The sequence below is a fragment of the Mesoplodon bidens genome, assembly GCF_964165515.1.
Source record: "Mesoplodon bidens genome assembly, chromosome: 6".
Taxonomy (NCBI): Eukaryota; Metazoa; Chordata; class Mammalia; order Artiodactyla; family Ziphiidae; genus Mesoplodon; species Mesoplodon bidens.
Genome location: NC_138162.1, coordinates 56131223 through 56152370, shown reverse-complemented (window position 1 = coordinate 56152370; position 21148 = coordinate 56131223). Strand labels below are relative to the sequence as shown.

The following is a 21148-nucleotide window of genomic DNA, read 5'->3' as shown; positions in this document are numbered from 1 at the left end:
ATGTGTCCCGACTCCATAGGAAGTAATAAGAGATCGGAATCAATGGAACGCACAGACAAGTAAAGCCAATCTTAAAGGTCTCCATTTTTCAACTAAGGGAAAGTTTCTCAGTTTGAAAAGGCGAGAAACACTATATGGGTGGTGACAAAAATGGACATTAAAAAGATTTAGTCTACTAAAAGTCAAACCAAACCAATTGAGGGTTTCCTGGAAGATTCCCAGTAAAGGTCCAAATACTTCTTATTAATTACCATTTTTGGATCAATTTCATAGCAAAAAAAAGGGGGGGATTTTTTTTTTCTTTTAAGCAGCACCTTTGGTCCAAGTGGTTATGAATACAGATATTTAGAATAGGCTAACCAGAGTGGCCAATGTGGTTCTTTATAAGTATACAAAAAGAGAGAGAGAGAGAGAAGGCTAAACACAATGCCTAATAACCATGAAAACTTGGGATTGTATTTTGGGGACCACAATCATTTTGAGGGGATAATCATTGCTAGCTTATACCCTTTTATCAAATTATATTTTTTTCTGTTTTTAAAAAAGGGGGTTAGGAGAGAGCTAAAACTAATTCATTTCATTTTTTTTCTCACACTACTCATATAGATTGTGTTTTACTCGAGGCTCTGTTTTTTAAAAGTTGCATGTGAAACCATTGCATTTTTAAGCATTCAGTTTTTTCCTAATTTGACATTTATCATGTGTCTATTGCATGCATAGTGCCCTCTTATGAAATGTGTTGCAGTTCTGTTGTCACTGAGCAGGATTCAAATAGGCTGAACATTAAAAAATCTGCTCAAAGAAGCTGTTTATGATGAAAAGAATACAGGCTTTGGAGATAAACACACAGAAGTTCTAATCCTGGCTCTGCTGTTTACCAGCTGTGTGACTTTGAAGAAACTACTTAACCTCTCTGAGTCATTAACTTTCTTATTTCTAGAATGAGGATAATTCCTACCCAGTGAGGTTGCTAAGGCAGTGATGAGAACATTCACTGTTGATGGAGGTAGACCACTCCAGTCAAAAAATAAAGTGAGGAAAAATAACATATATCTACTACATGTTAAGGAGTTTACATGTATTCATTTAAAATTAAACCAGAAAGGTGTTACCAATATAACAGGGGAAGGAAAGGCAAAGTGAACACTGGGTGGTTTTGTCACACTGCTATCCTATAACAAAATTAATCAAATTATCAATTGTACTAGCATTGAGTCCATTTCTCCTACCTACCCTCTCCACCACCCTCACACCTGTATTTTGGCAGCTTCTAATCAAAGTCCTTTCTTAATCTTGGTACACACCGGAATCATCTACAGAGCTTAAAAAACAAAAACAAGAACAAAAACAAAAACTGATGCCTGAGTCCCTTTCCTCAAGTTTTTCTTTTTTAATTGGTCTATTATGAAGCATTGATACTAGGTTTTTTAAAGCCTGGTGACTCTAACACATGCAGCCAAGGCTGAGAATCACAGTTTTAATAGTGAGAGATACTCTGAGGCAGCAAATAAGGCTTCTGGGAGCTCTTAGAGGGGCCAGATGCTGATGGTCTGGGCATGCGAAGTGACTCTGCAAGGAACACTACCATTTTACAGATGCATTTTTTAAAAACCAGTAGATGTCTTTCTTCCAAAATCTTCAAGTTATCCATCACTTCAGAGAAACGAGTTTACTGTCTACCGAGGTCACTCTCTAGCAGAGCAGTGCCTGCTGGAGTTGGGTCACTGGGTAAAGTAAAAAATCCTAACCTGCTTAGCTGTCTCTCGCCCTGTCCTCTGAGCTCTTACTCCTAGCACACTGTAGGCACTCAAGAAGTTTGCTAAATGCACGAATGAGAAGTGCAGTGGTGTTATTAATTTAACCAAAGGTATTATCATCAATGTCACCATCAGATGGTCTAGCCATTGAATGAATGGGTCTTTGACCTGACCCCCTCAAGCAGCCACGGCTAGTTTTAATGAGGAGTCAACCAAATTTCAACTATTGGAAATTGAGTAAAATCAGTATTTATCCTCAGATGAGCTCTCTGCCACAAAGTTTCTAATTTGCTTAGTGGTAGTATTAGGAAGAGCAACACCTGCCAATTAGTATTTAAGGTAAGCAAAATGTTATTACTACCCTAAGTAAAATAATATGAAAGGAGATATTTGCTGCTAAACGGCTGCATTCCCAAATCCACTGTAGTAGATGCATTAACATGTTGGCATTGGAACTACAAGGGAGTTAGTAACTTCACAGATTTTCATTTTAAAGTGAGTTAATCAAGTCGGCAAATATGTGTTGGATGCTTAAAATACATAGAGGCATCACAAATGATACAAAGATAGGCAAGACTCTCCCCATTCTCATCTTTAAGCTGTGTGGTGTTTTAGTGTTTAATTTTAGCCTCACACTGATCTTGTGAGATACTCATATTCTTCCCCTGTAAGGAAGAAATGGTATCTGAAGCTGGGCAAGGTCAATCAGCTTCCTTAAAGGAAAAAACAGGCAGCAAGTAGTGGTCAGGTCTTGAATCCAGGACTCTGAAATGCTATGTTCTTCTCCCCTCAATTCACAACTAGTTTATATCTGAACCTGGGTCACCTTCAGTATGCCTGAAATATAATGTAACCACACATTTCCTAACAGAGCTCTACCACAAAAACTTGTTTTGAGGCAGTTGCCTACTGTCTCAAATTCCAGTACTTCTTGTGCAAATATCAATTTCAGTATATATGAATTCCTATGCTGTTATTCATTCCTATGACAATGTAAAGGCACCTTATTTATACAGTGCCTGTTTCAGGTTATTATGAGTACAGATTTTTAAAAAATAGAAGCAGTAGCAAGTCAAACATCAAGAAAAAATATTTAGCCTGGACCCACTTTTTCCCACTTTTGTATGCATCAGCTAGTAACAGTCATAAATTACCAAGGAAGGCTTGGAAACCAAGCATCATTTAACCATATCCTCCAAATCTATTTTTCACGTCATTCTGAAGTTAGAATGTGCATATTGACAATCTCAAAACCAAGAATCACTTCTTTAAAAAACCTATAAAGCTCTACATTTAAATTCCAAGTATAACAATTATGGAAACCAACATGATCAAAAGAAACTTCTGAACAAAATGACAAAGCTAAGGCTCACCCAAAAAAGCCTTCAAGACAAATAAATTCTGTCTTTAGAAGCCAAAAAATTCCTCTGGTAGCTGAACATCAAGAATAAGGTCAATGCCACTCGTCCCCAGATATCCTCACAAGCTACTCGTGGTCCCATGCTCTTAGGGATTTTGGAAGCATTAATCTAAGTCTTGGTGCTAATAGTCACAGCTGGGATTCTAAAACTTCACTGTGGAGGAAGCTACCTCTACAGTCATAGGACTAAGACCTTCAAAAGCAGGTACTGAAAGCTCCAGGTCAATACCGCACTTCCGCGCATGGTATTCTGTAAACGGTGTCTGTGTGAATGTCTTCTGTTTTGCACCCTTCTTTTTAATCTAAATATATGCCACAGAGAAGGATCACTTCTTCACAAGAAGACAGAACAATTACTTATAAACTGTTCCTTGGCGTAAGGAAAACAGTTATAAACAGGCTGCTTAAAGCCATGGTCAAGTGATCTAAAGCACAGAGCTGAAACACTCCAAGGCCTCTGAATGGGACTGAGGCACACTGAGAGCTGCGTGGGGGTCAGAGCAGGAGGAGAATCTGTTTAGTGACAAAAGTGCTAGTGGGAAACACAGTAAACTCCAATTTATCCCAAATGGTGCATAATTCAAAGCAGCAGCCGTTCCCTTGCCACCTACATTGCTTTTAATAGCATACTTTAATTACAAATTTAATTGCATATTTTAATTAAAAATACACAATCTTCCGGACCCATTTAATTCAAAGGTCACTTTATTTAGTCTTTTCTATTTCACATGACTACCAATATCTACTACTAAATATCAAATTACTCCCTCAGGTTTAAAGGTAAAAGCAATAGATCACCACAATTCTTGACTACAAACCTGGTACATAAATTTAATTTTATCCAACCAATATTAAGTGAGACCCTTCTCAACGTGGAATTGTGGAAAATAAAATTCTGTATTTAAAAGTCATCCTAGGGCTTCCCTGGTGGCGCAGTGGTTTAGAATCTGCCTGCCAATGCAGGGGACACGGGTTTGAGCCCTGGTCCAGGAAGATCCCACATGCCGCAGAGCAACTAAGCCCGTGCACCAAAACTACTGAGCCTGCGTTCTAGACCCAGCGAGTCACAACTACTGAAGCCCACACGCCTAGAGCCTGTGCTCTGCAACAAGAGAAGCCACCGCAATGAGAAGCCCGCGCACCACAGTGAAGAGTAGCCCCCGCTCACCGCAACTAGAGAAAGCCCACGCGCAGCAACGAAGACCCAACGCAGCCAAAAATAGATAAATAAAATAAATTTTAAAAAAGTCATCCTACATATTTCTCACCAACATTCAGCATTCATTTGTTCAATGATTATAGAAAATCTACTTTTTGCTAATCCCTGAGGATAAGCAAAGAGACAAAAAATTCCTCTTCATAAAACTTACATTCTGGTAGAAGGAAACAAAAGAACAAGCTCTACAGTATATATTACAAGAGACTAAGGGCTAAGGAGAAAAAAAGCAGAGAGAGGAGAGTTTGGAGTGCAGGGTCAGGGCTGCTGACCTAAATATAGTGGTGAGAGCAGGCCCCACCCTGAAGATAAAATTTGATCCAACACTTCAAGGAAGTAGCTCATAGTTTACTACGGAAGCTGTGCAAGCAGATTCATTTCAGTGCAAGTTCTACCATAGGGGTATCACATCCCGTCTGTTCTACCAGCGAAATCTGCCCCCACCCCCATCCCCAGCCCCTCGGCATTAGCACAGGTCCTCATGTATTATTCTAATTTGGATTATTGCTACAATATCCTAACCCATCATCCCTTCCCTAGACTCCTGTTAACTCCAAAACCAGTCATTCTCAACTGTAATGTTGTCTGGGTTATCTTTCTAGAAGAAAATTCCAAGCACACTCTGGTTTCCAAGGTCACCATCAGCTTCTTGCTTACTTCTACTACTCCTATATGGACGTATACCCTGAAACGCATAATCAGTTCCCTGTGCCTGGAATACACATCTCCAACTGACCAGCCCTGACAAATCCTTTAGGACTTTCTCTGAGACCATTTCCTGCCACAATTTGTCCCACTCCCAATGCACACTGTTCAGTGCCCCTCCCTAGTCCTTCCACAGCCTTTACATTATACACCTTTATCTTAATACGTATGGGTATTGAGTCAATTTGGATGTTGCCTCCCTTAGACTGTTGAGCAAGGGCAAGCTGAGCATAGTTCCTGATATAAAAGACCCTAGCATAGATTATTAACATGCTCATTGAAACAATGAATGAACGAACAAGCTAATAAAAAGAGAATGAACAAACGAAGAAACAGCCATCTGCCTTCCAGGAACTTACGGTTTAGAAGAGAGATGCCCTTATAAACATGCTCCCCATGTCCCTACATCATACCAGATGGTTACAGAACAAAAGGAGACAAGATGCTCAAATGTTACAGTATTCTGTCTTTATAAGGGAGTGATGTAAGATACATTTTTTCAAACAGTTCATGTAAAATTTTTCATATGAAAATTTTCTACGAATACCATTTAAATAAAATCTCAATTTAAAAAAATAATGTCACCTAGAGTAATTTGATAGATTTACATAAATCTGTTTCACAAATCTGTAAGTATAAATTATGGGATGTCAGCATATAATTTTGTTGAAAGTGCTTTTTCACTAATATAATTAAGTCTGCCGAGACTATTCATGTACAAGTCAAATAAAATGCAGAGTGAATTCTGTAAAAACCTAGTAGTTGAACCAACAATAAAAGGTGACTATGCTGATTGATGTGTATCTATTATTTTATTTAGAGCATTAGTAATGCTTTATGAAATAAAAAGGACAAAAGCAGCATGACTCTTTTCTAAATCCCCCAGTAAGCAGAAACAGGTCACTATGGTTCTCTCTGACAAGCAAGACTATTTGCAAGCTGAGGTTTAATAATGTAACACTTAACAACAACAACAACAAAGCAAATTGGGAAGATACACTGTCTCTAAACGTGGTCCCTATATAAAACTGCATCCCTTAACAAAAAAAGCAAATAATTTGATTTAGGAAAACAAGTTTTCACTCCAAGGGGGTACAATTTTGTTTTTAAAGACAGACACACTCCTTTCCCTCATTCTAACACCATTCTTCCCTCCTCCCCCAAACACAAAATGAAGTTGCAAATGTGCTGTGTTTCTTCAGATGGACTTTCTGTTCTTGGGCACTGGTTTTGTGTGTCTGTTCAGACAGGCTGTGCACTGCAGCTCTGGCACCACAACAACATGCACCAGACTTTACAAAGGAGCTTTCTCAACATCTCAGATCTGATGTGTAACAAAACCATGCGGGTACCACACATCAGGGGAAAGCTTTGAGAGAATCTTAGAAGAACAGGGGGATGTAATCTTCTCCAGTCTCTCCAAATTTTAATTCCTGACTTAGCCTGAGTCTCCTCAGATGCCAGATGCAGGAGGTCCTTCCATTTAAATATTCAACTAACTCAGGTCAAATTAAACAGGTCCTCCTCACCGCCCTCTCATGGGAAAGATCAAATTGTGAGGCAGAGAACTGGTGAGATACTATTACTATAGACCAAGCCTGACTCCCTTGAAAGCTCGGAGCATTTTTACCAGCTTCCCAAAGGATATTACCAGGGATTATCACCAGGATGGAGAATTCAACCTAGACACTCACATAATACAGAAAACAGATGGCTCACTAGAAGACTCATTTTCTACCCAACTGCTAATAAAGCTGGCCTGAAACTAAAGAGCCCAATATTTTAAAATGGTTTTCAGGACTTTACAGATATATTGAGATAACAAAGAAGTTTAAATCGTAACTTTTCTGATGAAATCCAAGTTGTAAATAGTCATCACTTGGTAAATATTACCTAAGTAGTCTAATTCGAGAGGGAGCAGTTAATGACCTCAAGCACCGGAGCATCTTCCTACTGAGTTAATTTTAATGGCCATATCTGTCCTCCGATTATACAACTGGTAGAGCTCCATTTTCCTATAGTTTCAGTCCCAGTAATTATGAATCTGCTGGCAATGCAGCATGACCTTGCTTAAGTTGGCAAAAGTGTGGGTTCTTAATACATCACCATTTCAGACATTAAGAACTCCCACACAATTCAGTCTTAGGCTTCTGAGAACAGCATATTAAATCCTCTAAATTCTCAAATAGTGCATATGGGTACTAAGATATCTTGCATCGGAGACCAGGAAGATTAGGAAAAATGATCTTTATTTAAAGTGGGAAAATAAACTAGTTCTTCTAGTACACCCATCTTAGGAGAAGACTTTAACTTGGACCAGGTTCTCTAGCTTGAGAAAAGGTGAATAAGAGATTACAGCATCTCAACACCACTGTTAAAAACAAACAAACAAAAAACAAAAAACCAGTTCTCATTACTCTCTGATTTAGGTAGTTGCTCTAAAAGAAAACTCAGCAGGCCTACCTTCAAACACTGGAGCTATCCCCATGGTGAGAGCAAAAGCCAGAAAACTGTTAGTTGGCCAGAAAGTCAGACCTTACCGTTCAAAATAAGTTAGGATATTAACATACCCTGAGCTAGGGCAAAATCAACTCTCAGTTAAAGATCTGAGTCTGCTACAATAGTCTCACTTCTTTGTTTCTTATAATTAACTCTATACAGATTTCCCCTGCCACACACACACAAAATGGGGCTTGTGTGGAATTCCTTGGCAGTCCAGTGGTTAAGACTCTCTGCACTTTCACTGCTGAGAGTGCAGATTCAATCCCTGGCTGGGGAACTAAGATCCCGCAAGCTGCAGGGCACGGCCAAAAGTACCCCAAAAAACAGAAAGGGGCTTGTGTTATCTGCTTTATTTTGTGCTTACTTAAAAAGCAGTAGAGTTGTTCAAATAAATATCATTTGAGATGAAGGCCAGGGAACTATACTCCTCAAAATATTACTGTGGTAAAGAGGGAAACCAGTTAACAACTGCAGTAGTAAAAAGGGCATCTACTGTTGCTTGCACTACCAGCTGGTGTCAATCTACACACACACGGAAATCGGTAAGCAGTCCATCAAAAAGCAGTACAGCTTCTTAATGTGCTTCTCTCTTTGTAAGAGATTTTTTTAATTTAGATATTGCAAGAAAAAAAAAAAGTAAAGGCCCTAAACACTATAATTAGCCCAGTGCCCTTTCTGAGCTGTATAAGAGAGTTTTGCCAACCACTGTGGTGTGGTGTTTTGTCCACAAGAATGGGAAACATTAGTCAGACCATGCAAATCCCACCAGGTCCACATGATTTAAAAAAATTGTTACAGAGGGCAAGTTTTCTTCTTGAACACATAATGGTTTTTTTTTTTAAAGTCTCTCACTCGCCCCAAAGTTAAAGGTTCACCAGCCAAAACCTTCCAATAGGAAAAGCTCGGTAAGTCTGGGAGAGACGTCTGTTCCCACTGCCCCATAAATGCTTTTATCTAGCTTTCTGGAAGCAAACAGTACCACTACCTAATTACTGACTGCTATCAAGCATCTTATGAGTCTTATATTACATACAGCCAACATATTTAATTCTCACAACAAAGCTCTCTGTAACCCATTTTACAGTAAAAATATGGAGGTCCTGAGACATTAACTAACTTGCTCAAAAGGCACAGAGGTAGCTGGTAAGTGGTAGAGTAGTTTCCGAAACCGTAACTGACTTATCCAAACTCGGTCTTTTCAGCATACATTTCACTGCCTTTGGCCAAGCTTGGGAATTATTTTGAGGCAGAGTCCTGTGCGTCCGAAGTACACAACTTTTCAACCAGGATATTCATAATCTCCAAATACACCTGCATTGTTTTTCTTGTTGTTTGTCATGTAACTGATTGACTGGAACTTCACCATTCTTTCTCAATCCATCAAGACACTATGTATTAAAAGAAAAAACCATGAAAAGGTTTATCACCCCACAGGTACACAAACCACTTCAACCCTCAAAAACAAATCCATCACTACAAAACACACAGATTAGAGATCTCTGCATTATAAAAATATTCATTTAAAACAGGACTTGCTTTACATACTCCTTTTCCAGAAACTCAGAAAGCAATTCTTATGGCTAAAGCCAAATGTGTTTGCTACTGCCAAAATCGTCTCCCACACAAGACACTTCCCTCATCAGCAGATTGCACTGAAATGCTTTCACACGCATAGCATGGCTTTCTAGCTGTAGAAGAGCAGGTGGGATCAGTACCACATGGTCTCTGCCCTCTAAGATCTTAGCTCAAAAATTTAAAGCAAGACAATAACCAAGAGAGATGCAGGTACTTATTGAACACAGAACACCTATATTTAATCACTGGCATTTCAAGCTTAACCAGGATGAACTTGAAGAGAAGGCTTTAGTTGGTTCAAACAGAGGAGGTGAAATTTAGGAGATTCTTGTCAGAGAAACTGTGGAAACAGGCATATGGAGAAGAGCTAATTGGTGGAGAAGTACAGAGGAGTTGGTTAGACCAAAGGCACACTGAACAACAAGTAGTCTGTGCAGAGGTAAGAAGCAGACCCTCCATCTTGAGAACACGGGCACCCCACGTAAAGGCTTGTAGTGGTCATAGTGTAGGATGCACCAAGCAGGAAGTGACGATGAAACACATGAGAGAAACCTGCGGAGGTTAACTTTGGCGGCTTGAACAATCACTAAGGAGATGCTGATCTAGCATCAAGGAGACTCCTGGGGAAGAAGCCGTGACAACCCAGAAAGGGGATCTGACCCCAAATCCCTTCCAATAAAGTCCCCAGAGATCTCTAAAAGGACAAAAATGAGAGGATGAAAACCCATCATATCTTTCACAAGTCCCTACAAATCGCCCCAATCCTAAATCGCTGGACAAATCCCAGCCCAAACCTTCTATTCCTAATTCTCCTATTCCACAAAAACTTTTGTTCATGCTACAGTTCTCTGAGCCCCTGCCAAGTACACTCGTATCTGAAAATGAGCCTGATTAACTCAATCCAAGTGGACTTTTCCCCCAAAACTGAACTTTCGGAACAAGTACTCTTTTCCTTCAGAGGGCCTTCCAGATTTAGGGCCAGGATTGGAATCGAGAGCAACCCCTCAAACCCCAGGAGGGTCTGTATTTCCTTGGCACTATAACATCTCACCTTCGTAAGAGTAACAAGACACAAGGAACCTTTAGAACCTTATGTTAATACCCTGACATGAATACAGAACCACCCACACAATGACCTCTCAAATATTTATTCACTATGAATCTAACAGGGTGTAGATAACCCCCAGCCAACAAAGAGCAGCACTCAAGCGGCACTCAAGATGACTGCCCCCAGGGAAGGCTTATGATTTCTGAGATCTCTTTTACAAACCTATAAAAACATATGTACCTGAATGCTCCCCAACTCCCAGTTAAGCTGCTATTATGAGTGAAAGTGTTCATAACCACCCTAAGTGGGCACGAAGTGTTAACAAATCTCACTTTGACATTTTGTGTAGCAATCACGAAGTTATACACGACTTCTGAATTCACACACATATCTAAGGCCTTTACATATAATATGATAATACCAAGTCAAAAAATAAAGGGGGGGGGGGGCTTCCCTGGTGGCGCAGTGGTTGAGAGTCCGCCTGCCGATGCAGGGGACACGGGTTCGTGCCCCGGTCCTGGAAGATCCCACATGCCACGGAGCGGCTGGGCCCATGAGCCATGGCCGCTGAGCCTGCGCATCCGGAGCCTGTGCTCCGCAACCGGAGAGGCCACAACAGTGAGAGGCCCGCGTACCACAAAAAAAATAAATAAATAAATAAAGAGGGGGAGGGAGGAAGGCCAGGTCATTTAAGGAGGAAACACTGGATAGCACTGTATCATCAAGAAAAGAAAGTTTCAAATAAAGTAAAAAGCATATATCATTTCACCTTCTTATCTGCATCACTGATAAAGTATCCTCCATACAGGTAACAAGGCTTCCATCTGGGGACAACTCTCCGCTTTAGTTCATTTTATTTTAAAAAGACAGACCAGAATGAAATTACTGATATTTTTAGCAACAACAAAGGAAGTAAAATTCCAGAGGAATCCATTGTCCCCAATCTACACAAAGATTTAGGTATAAATAACATAAGATTTTCCTTCTCTCTGTACAGGACATTTTGTTTAGTCTATATTTAATAAAGAAAGGCAGTTACATTTCCAAGACGATGTGAGGAGCAGGGTTTTTTTCCTCCCCCTCAATTTAAAATAGTCACACAAAAGCACTGATTTTTATACTTAGGAGAAATCCCCAAACAGACCAATTGTGTTTTGGCAGGTTAGGGTATAAATGCTGACTATAAAGGAAACCTATTTAAATACTGCAGATACAGCTTCAAGGACCTCAAAAAAGCCGTCTCTGAAGCAGTAAAGAGGAAAGAATCCCAATGGAACAAAATCTATAGAGGAAGCTGAGCAGGACACAGTAAAAGTGGTAAAGGCTGCAAGTCAGGTGGGAGCCATGGCTACAATTAAGTCAAAGAGGTGCCCTGACAAAAATAAATATCCACTTTGTTTCTTGCTAAGGGACAGCTATGTTACAGCAAACCACTCTGAGACCCCAGTGCAATTTCTCCACCAATTAACAGATGGCTTCTAAACAGAAATACAAAAGGGGCTAGCTCTTGCAACTGCCACATTCACATCACACAGAAGCATCTCTTCCACAATCACCTAGCTTAAAAGTTGAAAGAATTAGGTCCTGTAATACTCTAAATTAAAAATTCACAAAAACACAAGGACAAAAAAGCAAATGCTTAAAAGATTTGGCCTAGACAATCATTCAGCACACAAAGGTGATGCAGCACTGTCCACATCAGCATCACAGCAAAAGCACCATCACATGGAACTAGAGAGGTGTGTCTTTTACCACTGACTAAAAGTATATTAAAAATGAAATACTCACATCATATAGTCCACAACTTAGTATACTTGATCACTGCTGCTAACTCCTGGATACACTATCCCTGTGAGACAGGAAAAACCTAAACACGAAAATAATCTTTTTAACTTATTACCATTTTATTGTCTCATGTACCCACGAATCTATCTACAAGCAGGGTGCAGGTAAAAAATTTTATTCAAGAAGAGCATCTCAACTAATTCAACTTAGGAACTTTTAAAATGTTTTCTTTCATCTGCTATTACTAAAGTTACTGGACTACTTGCTTATTCTCATATCTGAGGTTCACTCTTGGGGAAAGTGCTGTGTTTTTATGGCACCAGATTAGTATTAAGGACCCTCTGGATGTGGGAAAGTAACTTCTACAGACAGAGCTTCTAGGTTTATGGGGCCATATTACATAATTCTACAAACACATTTCAAGATTAGGGCAAAGACAGGTAACAAAAGAGCTCTCATTCATACTAATTCATCTTTTTGCCACCAAGTGTCCCCTAAAAAAAAGGGGTCAAGGAGTTTATGGCCTCCTGCTAAGTCTAAGACCTAGATCCATTAAATGATACCTCATCAGTGACAAAATCTACCTTGCTCTTGTCAAGTAAGTTTCACAAATAATTTCAGACCTGTGCATTAGAATCCGTCACATTAAAGAGCATCCTACTCAGGAGAATGCTATACACAACACTAGGTATTCGACTACAAGTACATCACTCAAATAAAGATTTCACTAAACATTAGTCTTTAGTTCATTCTAGTATGCAATAACCTTTAGTGTGAGGAGTTTTCCTATTTTGTTGCTGACAATTGCTTACTTGCTATTTTATAAAGCAACAGAACACTAAATAGTTATATATTACAAACTAATCTCCTTTATTTGGGGAAAAACTTGAAAACCTTATGTATGCTGCCAGATCACTTACTAGTTAAGTCCTATTCCCAAATATAATATAATGCTTATTCTAGTTCTCTTAATAAACACTAACATTATTAAGGTATTCCATATATACCTAAATTACCAATCTTACTTTCCTCAAGGAAGAATATTTCCTAGCAAGAAACCACACACATATATACTCTGAATTGCATTTCGTTATCCCAAAAGCCTTCTGTACTTTATTTGGGTTCTTGATCCTCTGCTCCTCCCTAAAAAACATACACCTAAAACTAAAGGAAGTAAAACTTGTATTATGGTTTAAAAAGCTTTATCATCTTACAGTTGTGACTTGTGTATGTGTAAAAACCTCAGACATCTCTGAGATTTAGTTAAGATTCAGATAAAGATTGACTGGTTCTAAACAGCATTCTTTTGAAGCAAGGAAGAGGGGCAAATTATTTTTCATAAGCCTCCAGAATATGAAAGATTACATTAAACATATAATTTAAAAATTCAATTAAGTATTCTATGCTACTTGGCCATCTTAATTATAGTCCTTCCACTCTTAAAACATGGGAATTAACCCATAATTTCTTCTCTTTCCTAGCAATTCAAGACTTCTGGTTGAATATCCAGAAAAAAAAACCTAAAGGTTAACCATAGTGGTAACTATATTAGTTACCAAATTTCGTCAAATAATTGTCCTTGGTCAAATTTTAAATCTTACCATAAGATATAATTACTTCCCAATCTTGACTGCTGCCTAAGCCTTTGATTCCATCATTCCCTACAAAGCTAAGGTGCTCCTTCATTATAATTTTCTATCACTTTCATCTAGGATAAAAAAAAAAAAAAGTGAAGCAAAATTTCTAAGGAAATTCAAATCAAGTGACCAGGAGCTAGGTGAGATTTTTACAATCCCCACAGGATTTTGTTTTCTGAATGCAGAATCTACAGCCTAATTAAGGTGTTATTCAAAGATTTTCTGTATCATTTCCTAAAACCTGGTAATATCTTGGCCAGGCCATCCTTCTTCCCACCCCCATGCTGTGTTTTTACTTAAAGTTACTTGAACAGAAATCCCATTCTAATCGTCTAAAGCTTACATAAATATCTTAACAGGTTGCATGGTAAGAACATAAAATTGATCATATTTCAAATAAAGTTAAGATTCTGCATCAATGATTAGAAATAAAAATACTAAAAATAAAGATAAAACTAGAATTTGTTATTTTCAAAAGAACTGAAGACTGTTCAAAAAAAATTGATACTGATGATGTATACCACTGACTCTATGGAACACAGAAATTTAATGCCTCTAAGCATACCTATGTCCTCACATGGCTAGAAACCAAGGGGTTTTAATTAAATGATGACTAAGTAAGCAGAGGGAATAAACGAAGGTTAATCACAAGCAAACTTGTTTTTCTACAAGGTATATGCCTCTCATCAGCTGCTATAAACAGCAGGAGCCACCAAACATTACTGACCTCTGAAGATTAACCAGCTGAGTGACCACAGAGAATGCCATTACTACTGGTGATCTCACTCAAGGAGGAAAGTAGTGACCACAAAACATAATGAAATGGGGGAGAAGTCACAAGATGTTATTTAGGACAGAATATCAATTATCTTCATTGCAGCTATGACTTTTGCATAATTATATCCGAACTTCGGTTTCCTCCACCAATGACAATGTGAATCAAATATGAATCAACTCTTTGAAAGATAGAGCCAAGTGACTTTATAAAATACACATACGTATATACCTCGCAAAACAGAGACAGACATCTTTACCAATAGCTTTTGTTTTCCTCAAAGCTAAAAGTCTCAGGGCAAGTAGGCAGTCAGCTTGGGCAGTTCATCTATTATAGCTACGACAAATTTAACAGGTTCAAAGGAGGGAAAACTGTGACCCTACAGACACTGGGGAAATGGTCAGGATGCGAACCCTGGAGGGTTACTGGCAATAAAGAGTACCATACAAAAAGGGGTAATTGTTTTGTTAGAAGTGAAAGATAGTCCTTAAACAACAACCCTCAGACTCCATCAGAGGTAAGAGCTGTTCCAAACAAACCAAAATAAAAATAAAAATCACAACACCTTTATCCCTACGAAGCAGTAATATGTCTGAGTATGTGATGACTCTAGACTGCAGCTTAACTTCTTCCATATCATAGATGCTTTAGAGAATCTAGTTGAACATACATGGTATGTTAAAGAACTAAAAGTTCAGGTTAGAATGATATAGGTGTGAAAGGTATCCAACTAACTGGAAATATGACCTGAGCCAAAAAAGGGCTCAATCTCCCATTTCGATTCAAATAACTTCCTAATGGAAAACTTTCTGGTCTGAACAAGATGTTATCTAGAAAGTGAGGCCTGGAACCTGCACCTTCTTTGACAGCCCTGTGTGGAAAGACCAGGTGAGTTCAAAACAGGGACTGCTAAGCAATTTCAAAAGTTACTTTCTTATGGGTCAATGTGATGTCAACCGAAAAAAAAAAAAAAAAAGAAATCAGTAAGCTTAATTTTGGGTGTGTAGAAAAGTAAACTGTGACACACAGAGACAGAAATATGAATTAAGCAAGAATTGTTTCACTAGAGTTCTATATTATAAGTTACATAAACTGACTCTAGCTAACTAGCAAAAGGGAATTTATTGGAAGAGGCACAGAAATTTTCAGAATCAACAGGGCTTGGGAACCAGGCTCCAGTGGGCTAAGTAGTGAAAAGAACAGCCATCATCTCAGATCTAAAACACACAGTCTGATGAGATGGGTCACCATCACCATTTCATCCTTCCATCACTTCCTTGAGGTCTTGGGAGAAAATACCTAATTGATTTTACTTGGGTCCCATACTGGCCCCTTGTCTATACTAAGGCAAGGACAGAGAGAACCTGTCTCTTGGCTTCTGGAACTATACTCCCACCAACTGTACACCACTGAAGAGAATACCTCAACATGGAATGGTCTTATGAAATCAGAGAGACAATCTTCTCTTGCATCCATGAAGGGTCTTACAAATTTCTCCATACAAACTGAAAAGAAATACCTCTCTTATTTCTGATCAAATAAAAGACTGCTTCAAAGATTGACCATCAAATGGAATAATCAACAAATCACTAGTGGACCAGACCATCCCCTGCATATAGAAAGCATTGCTTCTAACTCCTAGCTCAAAAACAAAAGAAAGTCACCAGTTTAGAACATTCTGCATCCCCCTCTGCAAACTATGACCAGTTCCCTCCACCTCTACCACACCTTAAAAATAAGGTGCAAAAAATGTAAGAAATTACATTATCAGAGTATGTTGTGACTCAGGATCTCTTTAACAGATAGTCACTACCCTAAATCAAGTACCCAACACTGGCTGATATTCTTCAGCATGCCAAGATTCTTAGTTAGACAAAGGCTGCTAACCTGAGTCACTTTCACCACTAATACCTGTCAAGAACTTACAGCTCCAGAGGAACATCTTCCCTATCCCAATAAGAGGTCTTTGGTAACTCGCCACAAAGAACGCAGCTCGGAGAACTCTGCATGAAGCCTGAATTAAGACCTTAAACTATAAAAAGTATTAACTTTTTAAAATTATTTTATTAAAGCCTCTACCGGGAGAGCCTTTCTGCTAAGTCTCAACTCATGGAATTGCTCTTGTCAATAGCCAGCACTGAAAATAAATACAGTCACTTAGCATGGAATGATGTTCCTGTAGCCAGCAGGCATCTGGCAGATGCCAACAGAGAAGGCAGGAAGCTAAGATATGAGACCGAAAATTTTAAAGGAAGACTGCTCTACTCAGTAGCATAGAATCTGAAATAATGTAAAGGCAGAAACAGGCCACCACCTGCCTCTAAATTCAACCTACATTAGCATCTGTCTCCCAAAGTTGCTGCAGGAAGATGCTTAAAGCTTTCTTTACTACAGTAATTGTTCCTGTGGTCTAAAAAGGAATGTCCCTGGCTGGGGTTTTGTTTTTTGTTTGTTCGTTTTTTTTTTTTTTTTTTTTGGTTGGTTGGTTAATTGGTTTTTTTGGTGGGGTTTTTTTTTTTTTTAGGGGAGGTGGGATTGGGTGGGGTGGGGTGGGTAGAAGGAGTGCTGGGGAAGGAAGAAAAATGGAAGGAAAAGCTAAAACTATAGAAGAGAATTTCTATTTTTCCCTCTTTGGCTCCTTCTACTGAGCAACAGCTTTCTGCCAAGATTTCCTTCAGGTTCTCAGTGGAGGAGAGGACGAAGTGAGATAAAGAGAAAGAAGTCTGGAGCCATCGCCCTGTGTCCCAGGACACCCCACAGGCGGTCATCCCTGGATGCTGTGACTCTCTGGGAGAAGAGGAAGTAGAAAAAAAGTGTGAAGGCAGAGAAAACTGCTGGAGAGCAAAGCTGCTTTAGTTCTTTTCTGAATCTACCGCGTGTGCCACTGCCTCTTCTTCCAGGTGGCCTGCCATTATGCCATGGAGATTGCAGGCAACTTCCAAAAGAAGAAAACAAGACTGAACCAGGCTGGACCACTGCAAAGGGGCGAGATGAAATCCCTGCAAGTAGTGAGCAATCTGATTAAATACTGCACAAATTCACTGTTTTACCTGGATATTCCTTTTATGGGGAAACTGGCAAGAACTAAGTTTGAAAACAAAGAAATTATTTCAAAGGGAGGGGTTGATTCCTAAAGGCAAGTTGAAATGAAATAAAATACACAGAAAAGCCCATGGTCCAAAGAAAGAAATTTAGTATCTCCTAAAACAGTTACTATATATACAATACATATGTTATAAATATTATATATATACTTTTTTAAAGTATTTTAGAATTATATGTGTGTGTGTGTGTGTATGTATGTGTGTGTGTATATATATATATATATATATATATATATATATATATATATATATATATATATAAAATTTACTTTTAAAGTACTTTGGTAGGGCTTCCCTGGTGGCACAGTGGTTAAGAATCCGCCTGTCAATGCAGGGGACACGGGTTTGAGCACCGGTCCTGGAAGATCCCACATGCCGCGGAGCAACTAAGCTCGTGTGCCACAACTACTGAGCCTGTGCTCTAGAGCCCACAAGCCACAACTACTGAGCCCACGTGCTGCAACCACTGAAGCCCATGCACCCTAGAGCCCGTGCTCCGCAACAAGAGAAGCCACTGCAATGAGAAGGCCATGCACTGCAACGAAGAGTAGCTCCTGCTCGCCACAACTGGAGAGAGCCTGGGCACAGCAACGAAGACCCAACACAGCCAAAAATAAGTAAACAAAATAAATAAATTTATAAAAAATAAATAAATAAAGTACTTTGGTATAACAAATACTGTACAATTTCACTTTTTACTTATATGAGGTACCCAGAATAGGCAAATTTATAGAGATAAAAAGTACAATGGTGGTTGCCAATGGCTTGGGGGAAACAGGGTGGGGAGTTACTGTTTAATGGGTACAGAGTTTCTGTTTGGCATGATGAACTGGTTCTACAAATAGTGGTGATAGTTGCACAACACTGTGAATATACTTAATGCCATGGAGCTATACACTTAAAATGGTTAAAATGGTAAACTTTATGTTATATATATATATATTTTACCACAATTAAATTTTTTTTTAATTTGTCATGAATCAGTGTGATGTTATTTATGTGCCAGTAGCTTTAATTCTAGGAGTGGTCATCTAACACACTATCCTGAATGCACACACAGTCCAGGAATAATTAACTAGCAAAACACAAGTAAGGGCCAACCTCCAAAAGTGACTAGTTAACAAGACTATCTACTATCCATATCTAAATCAACAACCATTTCTCTGCTAATTAGTATAATGAATGTCAAAATGGGTTTTTGTTCCTTAAGCTACTTATTGTTAATTAGTGTAATGAGAGTTAGAAATGGGGTCTCATTGGTAAAATCAAAGGTATTCAAGATATGCAGATGTGCTAAAGTAGTTTAGAGACACTACCCACCCCTGTATAAACAGGACACAAGAATCCAAGGTGGCTTTAACTTGTACCCTTATGGATAGGACCCCTAAATATGAAATGGTCCTGGGTTCAGCCTTTGTTCAGAAGGATTTCTTTTTGCATGATGCAAACAGAGGGCACAGATCCCCACCTCTGGAATGCTGTCAGCCTCAAGTGAACATTTCATAGAAGGTGTGTTCGAAGCACCTAAAAAGGAACAGAGAACTGGGACTTCATTAAGCTTGCAAAGTAACTATATCAGTCACTTAGGGCCAGCTTGCTAGATGTCTGTACATGTGGCAGAATTTGGTTGAGAAACAGCTAAGCCTCACTCCTCCCTCTTTGATGTTTACTTTCACCTACCCCAAATCACCTAAGAACTGTATACACTAAATTAAGTTCATTTGCAATATCTCACCACCACCACCACCCTCAAAAAAGGTGGGAGAGACTCTTTAAAGTCTGCTGTCCAGCTCTAGAAACCAGGAAAGAATATTAGATGCCCTCCTTACATGATGGCTATGTCCACATATGTTGTTTTCCATAAACACTCAGAGAACTAAAATCTCAAAAAAAAAATCAAGGAACCCTAAGCTCAGAAGATTCCATATTCTGATTTTTAATAGCTCATTAGGTCTGGTTTTAATGTTCCCAAATATGGAATTGGGGAATATAATGCAGTGAACAACCTTATCATGCCTTTTTGGAAAGGCTTCCAATTTCCAGCACTTACAAAAGGAAATGTATTGATAAAAAAACACAGTAACAAATCAGTTTTGACAATTCTGTATTTTAACCTGATTACAACATGAATGAAGGGAATTTACCCCTGAAATAAAGGCCCAGAAATACCAAGACTATAAGGGTCTAAAAACAACCCTGGTTAATATCTTGAGGTTAAATGTTAGATCCCAAATCATTCTGCTTGAAAAGGTAATATGTTGTCTGCACGATACATGTCAGAATCCCTAAGCACTATGCTTAAGAAGAACTAACTTAGCAGTTATGTTCACAAGAGAAAAGTCACAGAATTCTAGGGCTAGATATGATTTCAGATCATTTAGCAAAGTGCCTTTATTTTATAGAAGAGATATCAATTGATTTGACACACCATAACCAGCCTATTTAGATACATTTTAAAGTGGACTAAAAGCAACTATAATTTATTTTAGTGGTATGAAAAAAGTTCTCAGAGAAAAGTATCAGGGTTAGGAAGAAGGATTCAGAACATAGTATCTTGGAGGCCAGTGTTCATGACCCTGTGACTCCTTAAGATTGGATTTAAAGCATCAAAAGGTGAAGAAATAAAGTTGCTCCCTCAGGCTCCAGTGACCTTGAATACAATGAAATGATTCTGGCTTACCTGTTTACATGCAGATATGGCTCCTTTAAACCTTACTTTAAAGGGAGAATCTGACTTTCTCAGGATAAATCCCGAAGGTCAAACAGGTTGTGAAGAGTCAAGGGCATCACCACATCTACTCTACAAGGTAACATAACCAGATCTATTGCCTCAAATGAAAAAAATGCAAATTCTAGTTGAGTTGGAGTGGGGATTGGGGATGGATACAAGACTTGTGAGCCATATACACTCCCCCTTCAAAATCAAAGCATTATGTAGAAAACAGAGTTCCAACAAAAAGTACAATGATGAGAAAAGAACTCATTAAGAGCTAAAAATAAACTCTAATTCACAATATGCATAAGGATTTAACAAAAAAAGGAAAACAAGATGTAAAATTGCATCTGCTAAGTTAACCATGCCCTCATGGAAATCGCCAACCCCCCCTTACACAAACTAGAATCTGTAAAATCTGTGATGACTGAATAAAGCAATGCTTTAAATGCTTTCAATGAATATTTCAACAGAAAGAAAACAAAGGGATAGCAATTTTTTTTCTAAGTCCTCTGATCTGCTAACACTACAGGAATACTGGGCTTCTTAACATCCACACACACGATCTCTATTTCTCTCCTTGAAAACCTTACTTTATGAAATTAGAATATTTAGTGCTGGTATTTACAATTTATATTAAAGGGGTATTAATCTTAAGGAAGAAGCAAGCTGTCAGTGACAGTGAAAACAAGCCTCAGTTAGTTTTCATCTATCTGATACCTCATGGCTCAATTTAACAACTTGCGGACCTTCCAGATCAGTAACACTCCGCTGGGGAAGCTTGGCTTAGAGTACGTCCATATTTTAAGTCAAGCTAATTCATTCTGAATAACATTCACACAATACCACACAGAGCAATAACTCCATACTCCAGTGCTCTAGTTCAGAGAGGCTGGTGTAATATCATTAAT

General features: G+C 38.7%; 1 protein-coding gene across 6 annotated transcripts in view; it reads right to left on the bottom strand.

The window, feature by feature from the left end:
* ELAVL2 (ELAV like RNA binding protein 2) overlaps positions 1-21148 on the bottom strand; it is a gene marked incomplete at both ends in the record, with an annotated part of 72194 nt that overhangs the window by 37873 nt on the left and 13173 nt on the right. The gene's annotated exons all lie outside the window — the stretch shown is intronic.